Source organism: Schistocerca serialis, chromosome 1, assembly GCF_023864345.2.
Source record: "Schistocerca serialis cubense isolate TAMUIC-IGC-003099 chromosome 1, iqSchSeri2.2, whole genome shotgun sequence".
NCBI lineage: Eukaryota > Metazoa > Arthropoda > Insecta > Orthoptera > Acrididae > Schistocerca > Schistocerca serialis.
In genome coordinates this window covers 103,199,055-103,223,451 of record NC_064638.1, presented here as the reverse complement: position 1 = coordinate 103,223,451, position 24,397 = coordinate 103,199,055, and the positions used below count along the sequence as shown (strand labels likewise).

The 24,397-nt window shown below is 43.9% G+C and overlaps 1 protein-coding gene and 1 pseudogene across 1 annotated transcript in view; one reads left to right on the top strand and one right to left on the bottom strand.

Annotated features, from left to right (window-relative positions):
* LOC126425549 (EGFR adapter protein-like) overlaps positions 1 to 24,397 on the top strand; it is a 435,287-nt gene that overhangs the window by 317,290 nt on the left and 93,600 nt on the right. The gene's annotated exons all lie outside the window — the stretch shown is intronic.
* LOC126427193 (5S ribosomal RNA) lies at positions 17,181 to 17,298 on the bottom strand (annotated as a pseudogene).

The window sequence follows — 24,397 nt, the reverse complement described above, 5'->3', positions numbered from 1 at the left end:
ATGAAGAAGCTTTCACAGGATAGAGTAGCATGGAGAGCTGCATCAAACCAGTCTCAGGACTGAAGACCAGAACAACAACATCGGTTCGTTTATTATTTCTCAATTTATATGTTGTTTTCCACTTTTCGTGTAATGCGAGCGATGCTCCCGTTTTTACTATTCTTGATTTTTCTGCTCCGCTATAAAAGTAGATATACTTTCCAATTTGTTTATATTATGTCAATTTTTTGTCTCAGAAACGACAGTTGTGCCCTCCTGATCCAATTTTTCGAAGACCTCTTCTTTCTTAATATTTAATCATTGGTATGTTACACGTCCCTGTATTCCAAGTCTGTTTTCGTTATCTGGTTCGTGTTATGCCTTTGGTCCGAATACGAGCTTACTTTGAGGTTCCTCTGCGGGCTTGTTAATTTACCAGAAGAAGGGATTCAGATGCATCGTCCCAACCCGCAACCTGAAGGATCAGGACTTTTCCGTCCACAATTTTCTCATCTACACTTTGATAGTAATAAAATATTTACAATATACAACTGACTGCAAGATATACCTTCTCAAAGCGAAAACTAGTAACGATTACTTAACTGCTGGCGCAAGTAAGTCAGACGTACTGTAAAAGGAGTTTAAATGAAATTCACTTGCAACTATAATCCGTCAATGGCAAACTGGTCAACGGCTGTCGTAAATGTAGACAAAACAATCGGTAAGAAGTAATCTTCAAATCGAACTAATGTTATACAAGTGCAAAATGGCAGAAACTGGAGCCCGAACAAAGCCAAAATGACACAGAGCAGGAAGAAGAGGCATATCAGAATACGTCGAAAAAGACTAAGTGAAATCTTTTCCTTTTTTCCTTTTTAAGAATGGTGTGGGCATGTCTTCTAAAATCAGTGTGTCTAAATTGCAATCTGCAGGAATGTATGGACAGTTGTGTAGATGCTGATCTATGTGTCCTACTTCATACTCTACTTGTTTTAATGAGAACCGTAAGTGCTTATTACTGTATTAAAATTTATCCTAAAGCATCAATTAGCCCGCTTCTAGCGTACATACAGGTCACACCCACCGTTAGTTACTTGTTCTTTTCCGCTCTGAGAAAGATATACATCACAATCGGTTTTATACTGTGAATACTTTTGTTTTATATTTGTGAGTATAAAGTTACCAAGTTTGTACCGTTACTAGTTAACTGCTGGCTTCAGCTTCAGCAATAAGCATCATCATCGTCTTCATCATCACCATCATCATCACCACCACCATCATCATTAGTGGCCAGATTGTATTTTGCAAAACTTGGTCTGTGTACCAATTGAGACTTTGTACGGGCTCTGATGACCGCCCAGTAATAAGAGTGCATTTATTTATTTTCACCTTCTGAGCGACTTCAGATGTGTGATGTTGTATATAAAAGTTGGTTTGATTTTGTAGATGAGTTTTTTAGTATTTGATTACCCTGTTTTTTTGTTTTTTTTTTAACAGATGTTCTGATGACTGCTTGCTAAGATGTCGATACAGGCAATGGTACTCTGTGTGTCACAGGCTAAACTATGCCGCTGACCATTGTGTCTGAGACACAAGTAATGATACCCAATAACAAAATTTTATTTATTGTACGAATACAGAGTAGAATTAAATGAGGAGTGGATCTGGGTGGTAACAGGATGCGTACCAGTTCCTCATGATGCCATTCTTATACGGCCATAGCCCATGATTTTAAACATTTCGTTAATAATTTTGTATAACTGTAAATTATGTAAGAGTAACCATTTCAAAAAAAAAAAAAAACAACGATTTCAAAAGAATAAGTAATGTACTAAGAACTTCTAATCATAGGAAGTTATAGTTATGTCAGATTTTGTTTGTGGAAGTCTGTAAATAGTCGCGACAAAAGCTTTTCGCCCACATTTTGTCATTTTGTTTCATTTCATCTTGTCTCTCGCTGTACGTATTGTGTTAGCCCGTGTGAGTGTTTATAACGTTTAAATGTGAAAATATATAGTGTGAAAGTATTAAGAACCCTAATTTATCTTCCGCCTTATCTAAAAGTAGTTATATTTGTGAAAGGCAAAAGTTTCATTATGGAAAAGAATTGATGATAATTGAATTAAGGTAAGTTAGATGCGGAATTTCAGTGACCAGTAATTAAATCAAAAATGAAACTTTATTTTTGATCGCTATGCTACGCAGCACAGCGAATGTCATCTTTTTATCAAATCGAAGGGAAGTTAACATAGGCATGGGATCTTTGACTGCCAGCATTAATGAACATTGATTTTATGATAATTTACAACAATAATTTTTGATGTGAATTTAACTATTTGCACGAATGTACAATTCAAATTAACTGTACATTCGTGCAAATAGTTAAATTCACATAAAAAATTATTGTTGTAAATTATCATAAAACAGGACTTGCTTAAAAATTATCATCTTTATTCATTGATTAATCCGTCGAAGTTAAAGAGACAAAAAGACTATTAAATATTCAGTTCCACTTAAAACCCTGTTTTATGACGAATTTTGAAGACAGTAAATTGTGACGTCTTCTTGCAAAGAAAATTAACAATTACCACGCCCTGAGATCAGAAAGGAAATCAAATTAACGACGAATAACCACTACCAACTAATCAAGATTACGAGAGCTTCACAGTCGCAACCCGTTACCGGATGATTTCAGTGCGTGAGAGATAGGGATAGTACAATAGTCGAACAACCTCTGTATCTAGGTAGGACGGCACAGTAGGGCGCATGACGGAAGAGTGTTGTACTTGGTGCAGAGTGTACCTAGGAACACGCGAATTTTCCTGGCAGATGTTTCAACCCAGTGATTGATTTTTGAATCAGCTAAAGGAATGCACGCTGGAAATCGCCATAAGCAGCTTCCATTATTTTCTACTGTATTCGCTCTTCGAGACTTGAGGTTGTGTTTTATGCAGCGTTTTCAAATAGTATGAGTTATTCATTTAAACGGTGTATACTATATTACAGCTATATGGAGGATATTATTAATTCTTATGTGAGTAAAATTGTGTATATCCTTAAAACTAGTTAATAATGTGTGGACAGTTAAGCCTACTTCGTCGATCACTCACCACGTTTTATCTCGAGTGGAAGGAGGTGTCGTAAACACATGATAATTGCAAATGAACTGAATTTCTTTGTTGTCTTACCAACGTTCCCTGTTTTGAAACTGAAAATTTGTGATGGTTGCTACTATTTCAGAATATAAACTTAACTTGTTTTTGATATAGGCGTAGTTATTTTTAATTTGATTTCACTTACTGGTTATTAATATTTGGCCAACAAAAATGTCACACATAGATCATTAAATGCACCGATGAGAAATTTTTTTGACTACAACACCACGAAATTTGAAGAGAATATTTGTTCCTAGGTACATAACAATATTGTACCTAGGAACAATTTTTTATAATTGGAAGAAAGCTTAGTTTTCTGGATTAATTTTTCTATTTTGAGAAAAATGCTGCAGCATGCATAAATGCTATCAGTTCAGAATGGAATAAGAAAATATATTAAGCTTCTATTACAGGACTGCGTATGGGCAAAAGCCTGAAAAGTGTTACAAGACACAACACTGAGTAATATGTGGTCTTGCGCTATGTGGTTAAAAGAAGACGTCACAGACACCTCAATGATAGGTACTCAATGACTGGTGATAATACATCATAAATGTAACGGTTCCTGTCCACATTACATTCTAAGTAATCCAGAAGAAGTTGTTTTCTGTACCCAACATGGTTCAAAAATGGCTCTGAGCGCTATGGGACTTAACGTCTGAGGTCATCAGTCCCCTAGAACTTAGAACTACTTAAACGTAACTAACCTAAGGACATCACACACATCCATGCCCGAGGCAGGATTCGAACCTGCGACCGTAGCGGTCGCGCAGTTCTAGACTGTAGCGCCCAGAACCGCTCGGCCACTCCGACCAACATACTCAGGTGAAAAGTATGTCTGTCCTCTCGGGCACTAGTCGCATGGGGACTGTGAGATCCTTCATGACGTCAAGTATGGCAGTGCTGAAACCACGGATTCCAAACGCGTACGCCATTCGTGCGGTCGTGACCAGTGCGATCGCAGAAAAGTAAACTGGGGTCTCTACAGTCCACAGTCCTGTCACAGCCAGTGGTAGATGCTTCTTTTCCTATAGAGGGCATAACACGCTTTTCTCACAAAAAGTAACATCCAAATGCGTTTTCTGAATAAGAAGATCCGTGTAGCCTTTCCTTGTATACGCTGTGCCTATAGTCATACCTACGGTGGTGTTCAATAAGTAATGCAACACTTTTTTTCTGAAAGCAGGTTGGTTTTATACAGGATTTCAATACCATCTTATTCCCCACTCCTTTGAGCATAATATCCGTTCAGTGCGGCTTCCATACGACACCTTATTGGGAGAACTTGTATACCCGCGTGGTACCGCTCTACTCGTTGACGTCAGAGCCAACATCTTGCTCCACCAATAACCTCTGTATGATCCACATTATCCACATACTGCTTCACTTGGAGATAATCCTTTATTGGGCCATAAAGATGACAGTCGGAAGATGTGAGATCCGAGTAGTAGGATTTTTAAGAGAGAACAGTCCACTGAAATTTTGTGAGCTCCTCTCGGATGCGCAGATTTGTGTGAGGCCTTGCTTAGTAATGGAGAACGAGAAGACCGTTTCCATTTCTGTGGCAACGAGCACGTGGACATCGTTTCTTCAATTTCCTGAGTGCAGAACAATATACTTGAGAGTTGACTGTTGCGTCATGTGGAAGTACATCAAACAGAATAACTACTTCAGAGCCAAAGAAGACCGTCGCCTTGACTTTAACGGCTGAGTGTGCGACTTTGAACTTTCTGCCCGGAGAAGAGATGAACTGGTGCCACTCCATGTACTGTTATTTCGTTTCCGCTTGAAGTGATGAACCACTGTTTCATCGCTTGTGACGATGTTCGACTGAATATTATCACGATCGGCTTCGTGCCGCGCAAGCAATTCCGCACAGATAATCCTTCGTTGCTCTTTATGTTTTTCAGTTAGGCTGTGAGGAACGCAAGGGTCACACACTTTGAGTACCCCAACTGGTGGACGAGTGTTTCAGCAGTGTCAACGGAGACGTTGAACACCAACGTGTTTGGCTGCTATCCTTCGATCTTCTCGAGTGATAGCGTCGCATATTCCAACATTGCAGGCTCAGAGCTGTATGCGAGCGGCCAGCAAGCGGGAGATCGGACAAGTTGGTGCGACCTTGCTGCGATGATGGTTGATTTTTCGCCAAAAGACTCACCGCGATTTTGTTAACTACCAGGTCTTCGTAGATGATCTGCAAGCACCTGTGAATCTCTTCTATGCTGTGGTTTTCCTCCAAAGGAAACTCAATGACAGTTTCTGCTTGGATCGGACCTCTGTTGGAGACACCATTTTGAAGGCTATGTATAGCACCATCATCTATCGTAACTTCTTGAAACTGTAGAAACTGAACCGGGAAAGAACTTGCCCCCTTTCTAACAGCCGTGTACCGCAAGTCTCTTGAGGAACGGAAGGTTCCAAATGATTGGAAAAGAGCACAGGTAGTTCCAGTTTTCAAGAATGGTCGTCGTGCACATGCGCAGAACTATACACCTATATCTCTGACATTGATCTGTTGTAGAATTTTAGGGCATGTTTTTTGCTCGCGTATCATGTCATTTCTGCAAACCCAGAATCAAGTCTGTAGGCATCAACATGGATTCCGGAAACAGCGATCGTGTGTGACCAACTCACTTTATTTGTTCATGAGACCCAGAAAATATTAGATACAGGCTCCCAGGTAGATGCTATTTTTCTTGACTTCCGGAAGGCGTTCGATACAGTTACGCACTGTCGCCTGATAAACAAAGTAAGAGCCTACGAAATATCAGACCAGCTGTGTAACTGGATTGAAGAGTTTTTAGCAAACACAACACAGCATGTTGTTCTCAATGGAGAGACGTCTACAGACGTTAAAGTAACCTCTGGTGTGCCACAGGGGAGTGTTATGGGACCATTGCTTTTCACAATATATATAAATTACCTAGCAGATAATGTTGGAAGTTCCATGCGGCTTTTCGCGGATGATGCTGTAGTATACAGAGAAGTTGCAGAATTAGAAAATTGCAGCGAAACGCAGGAACATCTGCAGCGGATAGGCAATTGGTGCAGGGAGTGGCAAATGACCCTTAACATAGACAAATGTAATGTATTGCGAATGCATAGAATGAAGGATCCTTTATTGTATGATTATATGATAGCGGAACAAACACTGGCAGCAGTTACTTCTGTAAAATATCTGGGAGTATGCGTAGGGAACGATTTGAAGTGAAATGATCATATAAAATTAATTGTTGGTAAGGCGGGTGCCAGCTTGAGATTCATTGGGAGAGTCCTTAGAAAATTTAGTCCATCAACAAAGGAGGTGGCTTACAAAACACTCGTTCGATCTATACTTGAGTATTGCTCATCAGTGTGGGATCCGTACCAGATCGGGTTGACGGAGGAGATAGAGAAGATCCAAACAACAGCTGCGCGTTTCGCCACAGGGTTATTTGGTAAGCGTGATAGCGTTACGGAGATGTTTAGCAAACTCAAGTGGCAGACTCTGCAAGAGAGGCGCTCTGCATCGCGGTGTAGCTTGCTCGCCAGGTTTCGAGAGAGTGCATTTCCGGATGAGCTATCGAATATATTGCTTCTCCCTACTTATACCTCCCGAGGAGATCACGAATGTAAAATTAGAGAGATTCTTGTGCGCACAGAGACTTTCCGGCAGTCGTTCTTCCCGCGAATCACACGCGACTGGGACAGGAAAGGGAGGTAATGACAGTGGCACGTAGAGTGCCCTCCGCCACACACCATTGTGTGGCTTGCGGAGTATAAATATAGATGTAGATGTAGACTCTGAACAAATTCCCCCCTATTTTTCAACCGAAACTGTCCGAGAAAAAAAAAGTGTTGCTTCACTTACTGAACGCCCCTCGTACAGTGTATGATTGAAGTGAAATTCGAATCATTCGCTTGTTCGAGCAGGTAGTGCACGTATCTCGAACGTCCGCAGTTCTTTTGCACGTACTTCCGTTCACCCGCTGTCAGTATCTGCAGAATGAGAATGGAACGCAGACTCCAGCTCCGGAGGTATAATTCTGATCTCGCTGGAGCGGCTAAACTGATCACCGAGCTCTCGGAACGCTGTTAGTGCCCTCACGTGGATGGGAATTCCAGGTGGCCCGTGGCTATTCGTTAATTGCATTGGGACAGTGCGGAGGCGCGAGACACGCGGCCGACAGTGCAGCTCGGGGCCGCCACAACGCCTGCCAAATGAAGCGCGTTAACCCCGCGCGCGCCGCGAAATTAGCCCCGCCCAGGTCCATCACGGTGGCGCATCGGCGCGTGTGCGACCGCTCCTGCTCCCCGGTTGCCCAGTGCCATTAGGCACAGCGGGAGCGTAAGGGAGTACCGGCCGAGCGTATCAGTCCAGCGTTAACACGAGAGCCGCGTCTGTCTTCTTCCAAACCGTTCTTTCTCCGCCACTGTAAAATCGTGAGATGTGATGCTGCACACTGAAGTACTGGCGATAAAAGTATAAAAAATTTTGAATGCTTAGATTACGCAAGCTGAAGCGCTTTATGTTTAAATTCGTTCAGAAACATTGGTAAATAATACACTGCTGGCCATTAAAATGGCTACACCACGAGGATGACGTGCTACAGACGCGAAATTTAACCGACAGGAAGAAGATGCTGTGATATGCAAATGATTAGCTTTTAAGAGCATTCACACAAGTTTGGCGCCGGTGGCGACACCTACAGCGTGCTGACATGAGGAAAGTTTCCAACCGATTTCTCATGTACAAACAGCAGTTGACCGGCGTTGCCTCGTGAAACGTTGTTGTGATACCTCGTGTTAGGAGCAGAAATGCGTACCATCACGTTTCCGACTTCGACAAAGATCGGATTGTAGCCTATCGCGATTGCGGTTTATCGTATAGCGACATTGCTGATCGCGTTGGTCGAGATCCAATGACTGTTAGCAGAATATGGTATCGGTAGGTTCAGGAGGGTAATACGGAACGCCATGCTGGATCCCAACGGCCTCGTATCACTAGCACTCGAGATGACAGGCGGCTTATCGGCATGGCTGTAACGGATCGTGCAGCCACGTCTCGATCCCTGAGTCAACAGATGGGGACGTTTGCAAGACAACAACCATCTGCACGAACAGTTCGACGACGTTTCCTGCAGCATGGACTATCAGCTCGGAGACCATGGCTGCGGTTACCCTTGACGCTGCATCACAGACAAAACGCCTGCGATGGTGTACTCAACAACGAACCTGGGTGCACGAATGGCAAAACGTCATTTTTTCGGATGAATCCAGGTTCTGTTTACAGCATCATGATGGTCGCGTTTGGCGACACCGCGGTGAACGCACATTGGAAGCGGGTATTCGTCATCGCCATACTGGCGTATCACGCGGCGTGATGGTATGGGATGGCATTGGTTACACGCCTCGGTCACCTCTTGTTCGCATTGACGGCACTTTGAACAGTGGACGTTACATTTCAGATGTGTTACGACCCGTGGCTCTACCCTTCATTCGATCCCTACGAAACCCTACATTTCAGCAGGATAATGCAGGGCCGCATGTTGCAGGTCTTGTACGGGCCTTTCTGGATACAGAAAATGTTCGACTGCTGCCCTGGCCAGCACATTCTCCAGATCTCTCACCAATTGAAAACGTCTGGTCAATGGTGATCGAGCAACTGACTCGTCACAACACGCCAGTCACTACTCACGATGAACTGTGGTATCGTGTTAAAGCTGCATGGTCAGCTGTACCTGTACATGCCATCCAAGCTCTGTTTGACTCAATGCCCAGGCGGATCAAGGCCGTTATTACGGCCAGAGGTAGTTATTCTGGATACTGATTTCTGAGGATCTATGCACCCAAATTGCGTGGAAATGTAATCACATGTCAGTTCTACTATGATATATTTGTCCAATGAATACCCGTTTATCATCTGCATTTCTTCTTGGTGTAGCAATTTTAATGGCCAGTAATGTAAATGTCCAGATTTGGATATACAGGATTATTCACAAATATCTCTAGTGTTTGGAGAAACGGCATGTATCTTTGGATACGGCATCTCTCCAAGTTTCGATTAGTAGTAAGCGTCGTGGTGTAATGGTACTAAGAGGAAAGCATGTCAGAGCATGTAGACCAGGGACAGCTAAGGTTCTGGCTCGCGAGCAGTGAGCTGGCAGGAGTGCCGCAGTTCTCTCACACGTCCGCACTCTTTTCCCCACTGTTGCGCCAAGCTGCCTGGGCAGTGGAAGGGGGAAGTGGGGGAAACGGCGAATTCACTGCACTTAAATGGCAATGCAGCAGAGCTCAATATCACATGGTTTTATATATCATATTTCTGAACAATATAGACAACAACAAAAAAATTCAAAGATATTGAATTCTTTTTGGCATGCTGAAGATAAGAAATTTTTGTCTCGTAAAAATTGTCAGCATACGCGGTCAGTTCCACAGGTTTTTGCACTGAGGTTGCAACGTAACTGTAGCGTGTTTAGTTTCAGAAATGGAGAAAAGCCTTTGACCCACCTATGTTGATCGAAATATTTTATCTCATTTGCAGCCTCATTACTCTTCCCCTCGGAAATCAATGTAGACGTCCTGGACAGTTTTAAGGTAAAAGAATTTGCACTTTAAATGAGAATTACACTGCAGGTCAGTCCGGTCCATCGGCACATGCGCAGGTGCGCTTTCAGCTGAAACAGCGAGTGGTATCGTAAACAGCACGAAAACACATGTAACATCGGCTGTCCTCAAAACGTTTCGAAAGCTGTCTTCGTAATTCTTACAAGACCACAAGGAATTTTTCAGACTTCACGTTTGCTCGGACGTCGTGAGTCTAGGGAAATGGACAGTGTTTTTTTGCCACGCGATTTTTTTAATGCATCTCAATCAAATCTGTGATCTATTGTTCCTCATCTCTTGCAGTGACTTACTCTAGGCAGTGTGCGGTAAAGTCCACTTGCAATGCGAGGTCTGCTGTAGGTTTCTGATGTTCTACTTTTCATTCCTGCTTACCTTCTCCCTTCATCAGCTTAGCAATAGAGAATTTTAAATTCAAAAATCGTTCCCGGCATGCCCCTTTTTTTACTTAATCAAGTACACTTTACAGTAGTATAGCTATAAAGTATCCATACTCTCCGTCCAATTCCATAGAAAACTGTTGCAACTGACGGTGGAATAACTCAGAGTTCTTGTGAAGTCTTCGAAGGGAGCACTAAAGTAACATACGTACGATATTCAAACACTGATGGCCCTAGTTCGCCAATGCCGATATATCTGAATGTACACATGAAGTGCATATGAGTTCTGAAGATGGCATACTGAAATTCTGAACCTGGTAGTTGTGATGAAACAAAATAACTTCGAAAATATATACGGCTGTTTGGCGAGCTTCCTAGATAACTACATCAGTGGAAGTTACTAACGAGGTTGCTATTGCTGTAACTGACCATGCAGGTCGTAGCCGGATAGCACTAATGCTCACGAAAATTTTCCACGTTATGGTCAACACTACATAGAGTTCTGTGGTCTATTTTATGCTAGTACCCGTGCAGCAGTTGAAATCTCATGATCCGTAGCAACGTTCTCAATTTGCTCTTGAGCTTCTGGCACGGATCTAAGTTGATGACATGTGGTCCGGCAATATTCTATGGGGTGATGAGGCACATGTTACACTTCAAGGTGCAGTGAGCACACTGAACTGCCGTGTTTGGGGTACTGTTAAACTGCGTGTCGTGCACGAAGAGCCATTGAATTTGCCATGTGTGACCGTGTGGTGTAGATTCACAAGCACCTTTACTGCCAGTCCGTTCTTCCTTGAAGAGAATACACCCCAGAGGACCTGTATAGCGTACCGTGACATTTGCGTGTTACTGAGGTCTCTTTGTGCAGCATGTCATTCCTGCTTTGGAAGAGCGTAAATGAATGAAAACCACCATTTTCATGCAAGACGGGGAAACACCTCATGTCGCTCACCCCATGAAACATCTGCTTAATGCAATCTACTGCGAACGTGTTACGTCCGGCGGTTTTCCAGATGCATGGCCTGCAAGATCACTTGATCTGAAACCATATGACTTTTGGCTCTGGGTATGTTTAAAAGAACGCGTTTAGCAGCGTCATGTTCAGTCTGTGTGTAATCTGAAGGCGAAAATACAGTAATACGTTGGTCAGATTCTACCAGAACTGCTGCGTTTTACAAATAATAAAATCAATATTACGCCTTTCTCACTAATTTCGCCTTTCCTAATCCATTACATATGAACACATTTCTAAAAGTCTTTCTTGCAATCACAGCACCCGACTTACACCTGGTGGCCAAATTGGAACGAATTTTTTCCATCGTAAATCGGTCCTGCATTAATGCGTTAGCATATCTACCAAGTTTCGGTGCCATACGCAATTATATCCCACACTGGACTTCTGTGGGTAGTTGCAGTTGAATTATAACCACCCAGTATCTTAAATTAAGGACATTATTCAATATGCAAGATGTTTCGAAATCTTTGCGAAAAACGTTTACAGTTGATAGGTCACGTCACGGGGAACAACTTCCCTTAGAGAGAAAATGTTTGTTATTTGTTCCCACTGACACATCCGCCCAGGTAGCAGTGGAGGTTACAGTGCCGCACGCTGGTCCTGGATCGAAACCACCTAGCGGGGTAACGACGACGGTCGGTGTGCCGGACAGCCTTTTAGGCAGTTCTCCACATCCCACTAGGTGATTACCAGGCAGTTATCCAAGTTCCCTATCAGTTACACGATTCGCTCACTTTCAGACGCAGACATTTGGGGTACACATATTTCGTCCCAGGGGGCAATGTGTTGGCGTCAAGTAGAGCATTCGGTCAAACCATGAACTGACTGTACCAGCTCCGTCAGTAAGCATAGTGATCCTGCGCCGATGCAGGACAAAGGCGCAAAAAAAAGATATTCTTCCCGGTGACACTGGCAGTCGTCAAACACAGGTTATGCCCCTAAGATGGGGTAGGGCATAGCCACTATGCGCCGTTTAGATGCCTTGTGTATTGCCTACCAGCTAGTTTTCTGCACCACAAGAAAAGCGCTAAGCCGAACATAAATGAAGTTCATGATCTGTTCCTCCGCTAAGAGACACTCATTCTTATAGTTTTGTTGTTGAAAAATTGCAGTCTCAGTTTACAGTTGTGCAGTACACCTGGTTAGTAGGCCCTGCTAGTTCACAGATAACTCTTCGCCCAGGCGCAGCGAATACTAAAGGACGCCTTGCCGGGAAGCATCAGCGAGCATTTTGTCTCTAACAGAAGTCGTTCCCCATGCCGTGACGTATCGAGTCAGTCTGTCTGTATTATTTAAGGTGCTTTGTAATCCCTCCAATAGTCCTTAATTTATACTAGTGGTTCGATCAGAATCACAGTGATTAAGCGAGAGTCTAGAGTTAATTACGCCAGCAAATGCCACTGTAAGCTGATACCTGGGTCACGGTAGAGACAAGCAGCTGCACATCAGATGGCCACTACAACAAAAACATTATAAGACCTCCCCCACCTCCTCCTGTGTCCTAAACGCCACGAAGCTCGTCATAAACTGCTCGTCACAGGGTTATCAGCCCGTTTCAATTCGTTCTGCCTTTTGGAGAGGAAATTTTCAAGCTGCCAGGAATTTAATTGAAGTCTGACTCAGTTTATACGGTGGAAGGCAATCAGTATCGATCCTAATTGCATGGAATCCCAATTAATTAGGAGACTAAAAAAGACGTACAGGCGATTCAGTAGTAATTAAAACAGGTTAAAGTTTTATAGTTGGCTATGTCGTACTATAATTCATATTTAGTCGTGAGCAGCCTTCCCTGGCGAATTGAAGTTACTTACATAACTTGGTAAAAATCAATTAGTGGAGGAATGAACATCTACAGTGCGATCGGAAATTCGCGCAGACGACAATAAAGGTATCTGTCTATAGTGGTTGCAAAAAAATGGTTCAAATGGCTCTGAGCACTATGGGACTCAACTGCTGAGGTCATTAGTCCCCTAGAACTTAGAACTAGTTAAACCTAACTAACCTAAGGACATCACAAACATCCATTCCCGAGGCAGGATTCGAACCTGCGACCGTAGCGGTCTTGCTGTTCCAGACTGCAGCGCCTTTAACCGCACGGCCACTTCGGCCGGCTATGGTGGTTGCACTGCATTTATTCTACGAGGGCAGTTCAATAAGTAATGCAACACATTTTTTTTCTGAAACAGGGGTTGTTTTATTCAGCATTGAAATACACCAGGTTATTCCCCAATCTTGTAGCTACAGAACACTATTTTTCAACGTGATCTCTATTCAATGCTACGGCCTTACGCCACCTCGAAATGAGGGCCTGTATACCTGCACGGTACCATTCCACTGGTCGATGTCGGAGCCAACGTCGTACTGCATCAATAACTTCTTCATCATCCGCGTAGTGCTTCCCACGGATTGGGTCCTTCATTGGGCCAAACATATGGAAATCCGACGGTGCGAGATCGGGTGCATGAGGAAGAACAGTCCACTGAAGTTTTGTGAGCTCCTCTCGGGTGCGAAGACTTGTGTGAGGTCTTGTGTTGTCATGAAGAAGGAGAAGTTCGTTCAGATTTTTGTGCCTACGAACACGCTGAAGTCGTTTCTTCAATTTCTGAAGAGTAGCACAATACACTTCAGAGTTGATCGTTTGACCATGGGGATGGACATCGAACAGAATAACCCCTTCAGCGTCCCAGAAGACTGTAACCATGACTTTACCGGCTGAGGGTATGGCTTTAAACTTTTTCTTGGTAGGGGAGTGGGTGTGGCGCCACTCCATTGATTGCCGTTTTGTTTCAGGTTCGAAGTGATGAACCCATGTTTCATCGCCTGTAACAATCTTTGACAAGAAATTGTCACCCTCAGCCACATGACGAGCAAGCAATTCCGCACAGATGGTTCTCCTTTGCTCTTTATGGTGTTCGGTTAGACAACGAGGGACCCAGCGGGAACAAACCTTTGAATATCCCAACTGGTGAACAATTGTGACAGCACTACCAACAGAGATGTCAAATTGAGCACTGAGTTGTTTGATGGTGATCCGTCGATCATCTCGAACGAGTGTGTTCGCACGCTCCGCCATTGCAGGAATCACAGCTGTGCACGGCCGGCCCGCACGCGGGAGATCAGACAGTCTTGCTTGACCTTGCGGCGATGATGACACACGCTTTGCCCAACGACTCACCGTGCTTTTGTCCACTGCCAGATCACCGTAGACATTCTGCAAGCGCCTATGAATATCTGAGATGCCCTGGTTTTCCGCCAAAAGAAACTCGATCACTGCCCGTTGTTTGCAACGCACATCCGTTACAGACGCCACTTTAACAGCTCCGTACAGCGCTGCCACCCGTCGGAAGTCGATGAAACTATACGAGACGAAGCGGGAATGTTTGAAAATATTTCACAAGAATTTCCGGTTTTTTCAACCAAAATTGGCCGAGAAAAAAAATGTGTTGCATTACTTATTGAACTGCCCTCGTATTAACCGCAGCAAGATAGCACGATAGGTGTTACAGTCATCAAGTAAAATCGCCAGTGCGACGGGTACAGGTCACGTGACGGCTGCAGTGCTGTACTGAGTTTATTGCTTGCTAAACATGTCGTCTTCCTAATAACAACGAGTTTTGATTGTCGAGCAGCAGTTAGTATGCAGACGTTCTAGGTACAGATGATGCAATGCCGAAAATTGCAATAATGGCATCAATCGCTCGTTTCTGAGAACGTGGAAGAATTTCAGACAGGAAGGGAACCTGACGATGGCCATTTTGATGCACGCTAAACTGGCTGAGACGAGGGGATGCAATGCTGCGTTCGCCTACAGAAAGTTTTCATGACGCCATCTCTCCAATCTCAGATCTTATATGTCACTGCTCGGAGAGCGTTTCAGAAATTGTAATTTATCATATATCATATTTTTAGTGTGCAGAAATTGAAGGCACCAGATAAAAACGAGCGCCTAACATACTGTATGTGGGTTCGGTCATTTATTGACACCCACCGAATCGCAGAGCTGAATTATGTTTCCTCACTGGCCAGGTGTCGTTTCACCTTAATGGGTACGTGAATAGTCAGAACACAAGAATTTGGTTAACAGAAAATCTACATGTCCCCCATGCAGACCGTTTGTACTGTTAAAAAATTGGAGAGTTTATTCTATCCCGACGACGAGTAGTGGGCCCTATTTGTTTGGAACTACAGCGAACATTATTTTGTACCAAAACATCATTACACAGTTCATTTCGCTTCTTGAGCAGACAAACGCTATCGTTGGTTGTAACTGGGCAGTGGTACTTTCACATATCTATTGAAGCAATTCATTTCTTAAGCTAATTTTATTTTTTATCGTATCACCTTTAAAGTATTACATGCCCCCACGTTCTTCCTATTTACCTTCTCCAGACCTCTTCCTGCAGGGCTTCCATAAAGTATCTACAAAAACAGATAATACGAAACCTTGTAGCACGAACACCGTCGGAAATTCAATATTGTAGGCGAACATGTTCTTTGACCCTGTTAGGGACTGGTTTAAAAAAGCCAAATCTAAGAGTTGAGTTTTTGTGTAGCCATGTCTGTCCACCATAAAAAAATTATTTTCCACTGTCTATCACAGTTACATTTAGAAATTTTAATTTGTGTCCATTGTAGTCAGAAACTAGACATTACAATTAAAAATACTTGAACTGTGACAGAACACTGAAAAAAAAAGAATTTAGTAATCCAAGTTGCCGTTCCTCCCTTCTATATTACGTTGGTAGTTCATTAAAAAGTTATGTAAACATGTACATGACTCCAAGCCAGCAACTAAAATTAAAAGCGTTGACTGCTCATTTGAACACGAAATGAGCTTCTATTTCGAAATGCTCTTTCCTCTGATTTGTTCTGTTCCTTGTTTGTAATCTGTTGGTTCTCCTACAACTGCAATATTCATATACAAGGTTAACCGGAACTCAGACGACAAATTTTCGGAGCCTGTTGATGTATATTAGAGAAGGTTGTGTCTCGCAGGCGAAATATATCCCTCAGTGTTTCGAATAGTTGTGTTTGTATTTTCCAACAAATGTGATATGCCATCTTATAAGTTGCGCTATTCGCAGCAAGTTGTACTGCATGGCTCCGCCTCTGTCCTGCAGCGATATGAGGCGTTTGGAAACTGCGAGAGATTAATCGTTAACGCAATTACTCGTAAGTTCAGTATCATTGCTGAAGATTGTACAGCTTGGATTCGCGCTCGTTCCGGAGCGCTATGTAGCGGTTCGAAAGAAGAGAGTGATCAGTTGTTAACGCACATATTTGGCGGGAATGCCTTGCCCCGATGGCAGTCAGGCGGTGTTGGCCGGGACCTTAATGACACCCCTCCGCCGCGAAGCATTTCTATGTGTAGTATAAATGGGCGAAGTAGTTTTGAGACAGTTTTTCTTACTGAACTGGTTCCAAAGGACTACGTGGTTCATTTTAAATGTTAGAGTACCAATAATCTCGCTTCCCACGCCCGGGTTCCCGGGTTCGATTCCCGGCGGGGTGATGACTGCCTCGTGATGACTGGGTGTTGTGTGATGTCCTTAGGTTATTTAGGTTTAAGTAGTTCTAAGTTCTAGGGGACTGATGACCATAGATGTTAAGTCCCATAGTGCTCAGAGCCATTTGAACCAGTACCAGTAATTAAAGGTACTTAGAAGAACGTTTAAACTAACAAAGTAGAAAACCAAATTTTACGACTGCATTACCTCCGAAAACTGAATAACCTTTAGGAACAACCCACTGTGCTTCTTTGTACGATTTTCTTACATGCACTCTTAAACAAACAAAATACAAACGAAATTTCACTCCCTACAAAAACTGAATTAAATGCACTCCGTCTTCAGGCCACAAGTGGCCCATTGGGACTACCCGACCGCTGTGTCATCCACAGCTGAAGATGCGGATAGGAGGGGCGTGTGGTCAGCACACTGCTCTCCCAGTCATTATGATGGTTTTCTTAGACCTGAGCCGCTACTACTCGGTCGAGTAGCTCCTCAACTGGCATCACGAGGCCGAGTGCACCCCGAAAAATGGCAACAGTGCATGGCGCCCCGGATGGTCACCCATCCAAGTTCCAGCCACGCCCGACAGCGCTTAACTTCGGTGATCTGACGGGAACCGGTGTACCCACTACGGCAAGGCCGTTGCCACAAAAACTGAATCACCTTTAGGAAAAAACCAATGTGCATAATTCTAAATTTTTTCACATGCAATCCTTTTGTCAGAATGGGTTCAAAAATGGTTCAAATGGCTCTGAGCACTATGGGACTTAACATCTGAGGTCATCAGTCCCCTAGAACTTAGAACTACTTAAACCTAAATAACCTAAGGACATCAAGCACATACATGCCCGAGGCAGGATTCCAACCTGCGACCGTAGCAGTGACGCGGTTTCAGACTGAATCGCCTAGAACCGCTCGGCCACCGCGGCCGGCCTGTCAGAATGGGCTGCGCGCTTCAGTTTTAACCGAGGCATTTACTTAGGTACGTGATAAGCTGGAAACATTGAAGATTAAAGCACTCTTATTGTCAACAAGAGCGTTAATATGCTTCCTACTTCTTATCTGATAAGGTCTGCAAAAACGAAAAATTCGTACTTATTTAATACACCGAGAAAAAAAATCGCAGCACTAAAAATAGTTAATGTATGGCAATGAAATTCCGAGAATACGTTTGTATTGTTTGTTGTTGTAGTCCTCAGTCCTGAGACTGGTTTGATGCAGCTCTCCATGCTACTCTATCCTATGCAAGCTTCTTCATCTCCCAGTACCTACTGCAACCTACATTCTTCTGAATCTGCTTGGTGTATTCATCTCTTGGTCTCCCTCTACGATTTTTATCCTCCACGCTGCGCTCCAGTACTAAATTGGTGATCCCTTGATGCCTCAGAACATGTCCTACCAACCGATCCCTTCCTCTAGTCAAGTTGTGCCACAAACTTCTCCCCAATCCTATTCAACACCTCCTCATTAGTTATGTGATCTACCCATCTAACCTTCAGCATTCTTCTGTAGCACCACATTTCGAAAACTTATATTCTCTTCTTGTCTAAACTATTTATCGTCCATGTTTCACTTCCATACGTGGCTACACTCCATACAAATACTTTCAGAAACGACTTCCTGACACTTAATATTGCAAGATCACAGGTTAATTCAAGCGCGAGATAAGGCATTGGAAATGTGAAATGCTTGTTCATTAACAACCGGTGTAACAGCCAGAATGTTGAATGCAACCATGCAAACGTGAATACAATGTGTAGTACAGGTGCCGGATGTCATTTTGTGGTATGGAGTTCCATACCTGTTGCACTTGGTCAATCAGTACATAGACGTTTAATACTGTTTGTGGAGCTGTCGTACGATGATGTCCCATATGCTGTCGATTGGGGACAAATCTTGTGATCGAGCAGGCCAAGGCAACGACATGAGGAGGAGCATTATCCTGTTGGAAAATACCCGCTGGAACGCTCTTCATGAATGGCAGCATAACAGGTCGTATCACCAGACTGACGTAGAGATTTGTAGTCAGGGTGCATGGGATAACCACGAGAGTGTTCCTATTGTTACACAATATCGCACCCCAGACGACCGTAACTTCAGGTGTAGGTCCAGTGTGCCTATCACGCAGACAGGTTGGTTGAGGCCTTCAAATGGCTTCCTTCTACCAACACAGGGCTGTCACAGTCACCGAGGCAGAAACAGATTTCATCAGAAAACACAACAACAACAAAAAAATGGCTCTGAGCACTATGGGACTCAACTGCTGTGGTCATAAGTCCCCTAGAACTTAGAACTACTTAAACCTAACTAACCTAAGGACATCACACACATCCATGCGCGAGGCAGGATTCGAACCTGCGACCGTAGCGGTCGTGCGGTTCCAGACTGTAGCGCCTTTAACCGCTCGGCCACCCCGGCCGGCAAAACACAACAGACCTCCATCCTGCCCGCCAGTGTTCTCTCACTTGGCACAACCGAAGTCGCAGATGATAGTGGTTTGGACGCTACAGGGCGTCTCACTCAGAGCTGTCCTTTAAATAACACACTTGTAACAGTTCGCTGTGCCACGGAAGGCCAGCTGCTGCTGAAATTGCTGCTGTAGATGCAGTACGATGCGCCAGAGCGATATGCTGAACACGATGGTCTTCCCTCTCGGTAATGCCACGTGGTTGTCCGCAGTCCAGACTTCTTGCTACCGTACTTTCATGTGACCTCCGCTGCAAGAAAATACAGGGTGTTTCAAAAATGACCGGTATATTTGAAACGGCAATAAAAACTAAACGAGCAGCAATAGAAATACACCGTTTGTTGCAATATGCTTGGGACAACAGTACATTTTCAGGCGGACAAACTTTCGAAATTACAGTAGTTACAATTTTCAACAACAGATGGCGCTGCAAGTGATGTGAAAGATATAGAAGACAACGCAGTCTGTGGGTGCGCCATTCCGTACGTCGTCTTTCTGCTGTAAGCGTGTGCTGTTCACAACGTGCAAGTGTGCTGTAGACAACATGGTTTATTCCTTACAACAGAGGATTTTTCTGGTGTTGGAATTCCACCGCCTAGAACACAGTGTTGTTGCAACAAGACGAAGTTTTCAACGGAGGTTTAATGTAACCAAAGGACCGAAAAGCGATACAATAAAGGATCTGTTTGAAAAATTTCAACGGACTGGGAACGTGACGGATGAACGTGCTGGAAAGGTAGGGCGACCGCGTACGGCAACCACAGAGGGCAACGCGCAGCTAGTGCAGCAGGTGATCCAACAGCGGCCTCAGGTTTCCGTTCGCCGTGTTGCAGCTGCGGTCCAAATGACGCCAACGTCCACGTATCGTCTCATGCGCCAGAGTTTACACCTCTATCCATACAAAATTCAAACGCGGCAACCCCTCAGCGCCGCTACCATTGCTGCACGAGAGACATTCGCTAACGATATAGTGCACAGGATTGATGACGGCGATATGCATGTGGGCAGCATTTGGTTTACTGACGAAGCTTATTTTTACCCGGACGGCTTCGTCATAAACAGAACTGGCGCATATGGGGAACCGAAAAGCCCCATGTTGCAGTCCCATCGTCCCTGCATCCTCAAAAAGTACTGGTCTGGGTGGCCATTTCTTCCAAAGGAATCATTGGCCCATTTTTCAGATCCGAAACGATTACTGCATCACGCTATCTGGACATTCTTCGTGAATTCGTGGCGGTACAAACTGCCTTAGACGACACTGCGAACACCTCGTGTTTTATGCAAGATGGTGCCCGGCCACATCGCACGGCCGACGTCTTTAATTTGCTGAATGAATATTTCGATGATCGTGTGATTGCTTTGGGCTATCCGAAACATACAGGAGGCGGCGTGGATTGGCCTCCCTATTCGCCAGACATGAACCCCTGTGACTTCTTTCTGTGGGGACACTTGAAAGACCGGGTGTACCGCCAGAATCCAGAAACAATTGAACAGCTGAAGCAGTACATCGCATCTGCATGTGAAGCCATTCCGCCAGACACGTTGTCTAAGGTTTCGGGTAATTTCATTCAGAGACTACGCCATATTATTGCTACGCATGGTGGATATGTGGAAAATATCGTACTATAGAGTTTCCCAGACCGCAGCGCCATCTGTTGTTGAAAATTGTAACTACTGTAATTTCGAAAGTTTGTCTGCCTGAAAATGTACTGTTGTCCCAAGCATATTGCAACAAACGGTGTATTTCTATCGCTGCTCGTTTAGTTTTTATTGCCGTTTCAAATATACCGGTCATTTTTGAAACACCCTGTACGTACAGTGGCTAGATACCTGCCACGTCTTTCTGCAATATCTCAGAAGGAACGTACACCATCTAGTAGTCCTATTAACACGACACCGAAGGCAGTGAGATGTTAATAATGCCGTTTTTGTCGCCTTAAAATCATTCTTGACTAAGATCAACTCATCACGTCTAAACTCAAGGGTAACTACACTCAAGACCGGTACAGCGTGCATTTAGAGCAGACCTGTTGGGCATCCTCATAGGGGCGCTACTAGCGCCACTCGTATACGACTGGCGCGAAATTTGAATAGACATCTTCTTTCTGATGCAGGGACACATCTACAAACTTCTTCACAACTCTTCGATGCCGAGCGGTTCTAGGCGCTACAGTCTGGTACCGCGCGACCGCTACGGTCGCAGGTTCGAATCCTGCCTCGGGCATGGATGTGTGTGATGTCCTTAGGTTAGTTAGGTTTAAGTAGTTCTATGTTCTAGTGGTCTGATGACCTCAGAAGTTAAGTCCCATAGTGCTCAGAGCCATTTGAACTCCTCGATGTAGTGACTTTTCTCAGTCAGTGTAGTTCACAAACATTAATTCTTCAGACGGGAAAGAAATATTTAGATGGAGATATTGAACCCTAACTCAACTAAGTGAACTAATTGAACGCTTTCGTTCTCCCGATGGGACGCAGTTCAGACACTTCACAGTTGGGAGTTCGAAACTACGGACGCGTAGGCCCTGGGTGACAAGTGTGCTCAGTATCAAAGGAGGGGAAGGAAGTTGGTTCATGCGCATCCCAACTTCCAATAGGAACGGCAAGCCGGGAAGTGATGAGTTAATGAAAATTTTCTCTCTCTCTCTTTTTTCTTTTTGAATCTTCACTCTTTTTACTGGTTTGATGTTGCCTGCCACGAATTCCTTTCCTGTGCCAACCTCTTCATCTCATAGTAGCACTTGCACCCTACGTCTTATTTGCTGGATGTATTCCAAATTCTACCTTCGCCTACAGTTTTTGCCCTCTACAGCTCCCTCTAGTACTATGGAGGTCATTCCCTTTTGTCGTAACGGATGCCCCTTCTCCCTGTAAGTGTTTTCAGTGTTTTGCATATAGTCCGTTCCTCTCCGATTCTGTATAAAACCTACTAGATCCTTATCTTATTAGCCCACCTAATTTTCAATATTCGTCTGTAGCACCACATCTCAAATCCTTCGATTCTCTTCTGTTTTGTTTTTCCCACAGTCCGTGTTTCACGACCATACGATGCTGTGCTCCAAACATAAATTCTCAGAAATTTGTCCCTCGAATTGAGGCCTATGTTTGATGCTTGTAGACTTCTCTTGGCGAGGAACGCCCTTTTCGCTAGAGCTAGTCCGCTTTTGATATCCTGCTTGCTCCGTCCGTCATTGGTTATTTTCCTACGTAGGTAGCAGAATTCCTTCAATTCATCTACATCGTGACCTTCAATCCTGATGTTTCTCGCTATTCCCATTTCTGCTGCTTCTCATTACTTTCGTCTTTCGTAGATTTACTCTTAATCCGTATTGTCTGCTCAATAGACCATTCCATTCAGCATATCATGCAATTCTTTTTCACTTTCACTTAGGATAGCGATGTCATCAGCGAATTGTATCATTGATATCCATTTGAATACCGACTTCAGTTGCACCTATAGTGCCATTTCGTATCTATTGTTTTGGACATCTGATAAAGCAGCCAATAAAAATATCTAATGAAGAGGCACACTTATATACAATTTAACTCGTATTTTGCGTTGTATATGAACTGGTTAACACGATGGACAGTTTTTACTGTCGTGAAATCTGGCGATTTTTGCAGAGCAGCATTGTGTTTCCGTGTAGGAGTGGTTTTTATGTTTTTAACATTGACATGAACTGTTAATTTTAATCTACTGTTTTAAGGTAGGCGAGCACATGAGATCACTGTTGAAAAAAGTCTTGTCAAAGTGACTATTTTCACACAGTCATAACAAATGTAATTTGAACAGTTAACAGATTTATGTGGAACAGGGCTTTTACTGAAATATATGGACTGTTTTTTACTTCAGTGATGATGGACATTGACATACCTGACTCGAGGCGAGTTTTAAGTGCACCGAGGGGTAATTCTGCCTCTTTGCAAATAATGCAAGACGTTGGGTACACCGACAGTTGAATGACGCAACGTGTGTAGGATGCAGTTCGTAGGGGAGGTGCTTGTGTGGTGTTTTTGGGGTGTTCTTCGTGGCGTGATGTGAACGACTTATTCACGTTACGAAGATGAACCAGGACGCTTATCTGAATATTCCCGGTGACTAGGTGTTCCCTTTTCTTCTAAATCTTCGCGAGTATTCTGTGGACACTTCCATCTTCCGAGGCCGACAATAGACGTTTTCACATACCTGCGCGCTTACAATCTTGGTTTCACGGACACACAATCCTATTCCACCTCGATTGATCACCCGATCGCAATCCCTTTGTGTATTTCGAACAGCGGATGAAATGAGGCAATCAACATTCCCTTAGCTATAATGACCAGTCAGTGTGTCCAGATACATACAACTTGCCTAAACAAACAAGAGGCGGTATTACAATGTATTAGCGTTATGTTCAAAAATGGCTCTGAGCACTATGGAGCTTAACATCTGAGGTCATCAGTCCCCTAGAACTTAGCACTACTTAAACCTAACTAACCTAAGAACATCACACGCACCCATGCCCGAGGCAGGATGCGAACCTGCGACAGTAGCGGTCGCGCGGTTCCAGACTGAAGCGCCTAGAACCGCTCGGCCACTGCGGCCGGCTAGCCCTACTGGCATTGATTATTCTCCTGCGGTGTGGTTTTATATTTCCTGTATCATTCTTGGTGGTTGGGTTTTAAAAATTGGTATTATTTCTGTGGAAATAAACAGAGTAAACTGATTTTATTATGTATATGCGAGGGAACTTTGAGAAATAGCACATTATTATGGAAGGAAAGGTAATTTTTTGTTGAATTCTGCACTACACTTCAGGACAGTATTTTTCGACACAGACAGAAAGCCTCTGTAAACAGGGATCGGAACTTTCTACGAGTCACTCAACGGGAGGAACACTCTCCTTGGTTACAGAGCCACTCGAGAACTGCTGTGTGGACGTCCACATCGTTGGAAAATCCGGATGTTCTTTCAGCTTGTCGGAAACATGGAAAATGCATGATGCACGATGTGCGTTAGTCCATGAGCATCGACAACGTTGATGGCACCATTTCACTACTGCTTGACGCAACATTGCTCGTGGTTCACATACCACAGAATTTCACCGGTATACCGCGTGCAGAATTAGATGTTTAGCCTACAGGAATCTTACTGTCCCATGTAATTAAACCGTGGAGTACGTTTGGACTAGTCGCGCGACTTGACTCTCATGCTGTGGCACCTGCTATCCGTACCGCAGGAGGACAGTGTCTGCAGAAGACCCAGAACAAGTACTTTCTTCTCATAATGTGCTACTCCTGTT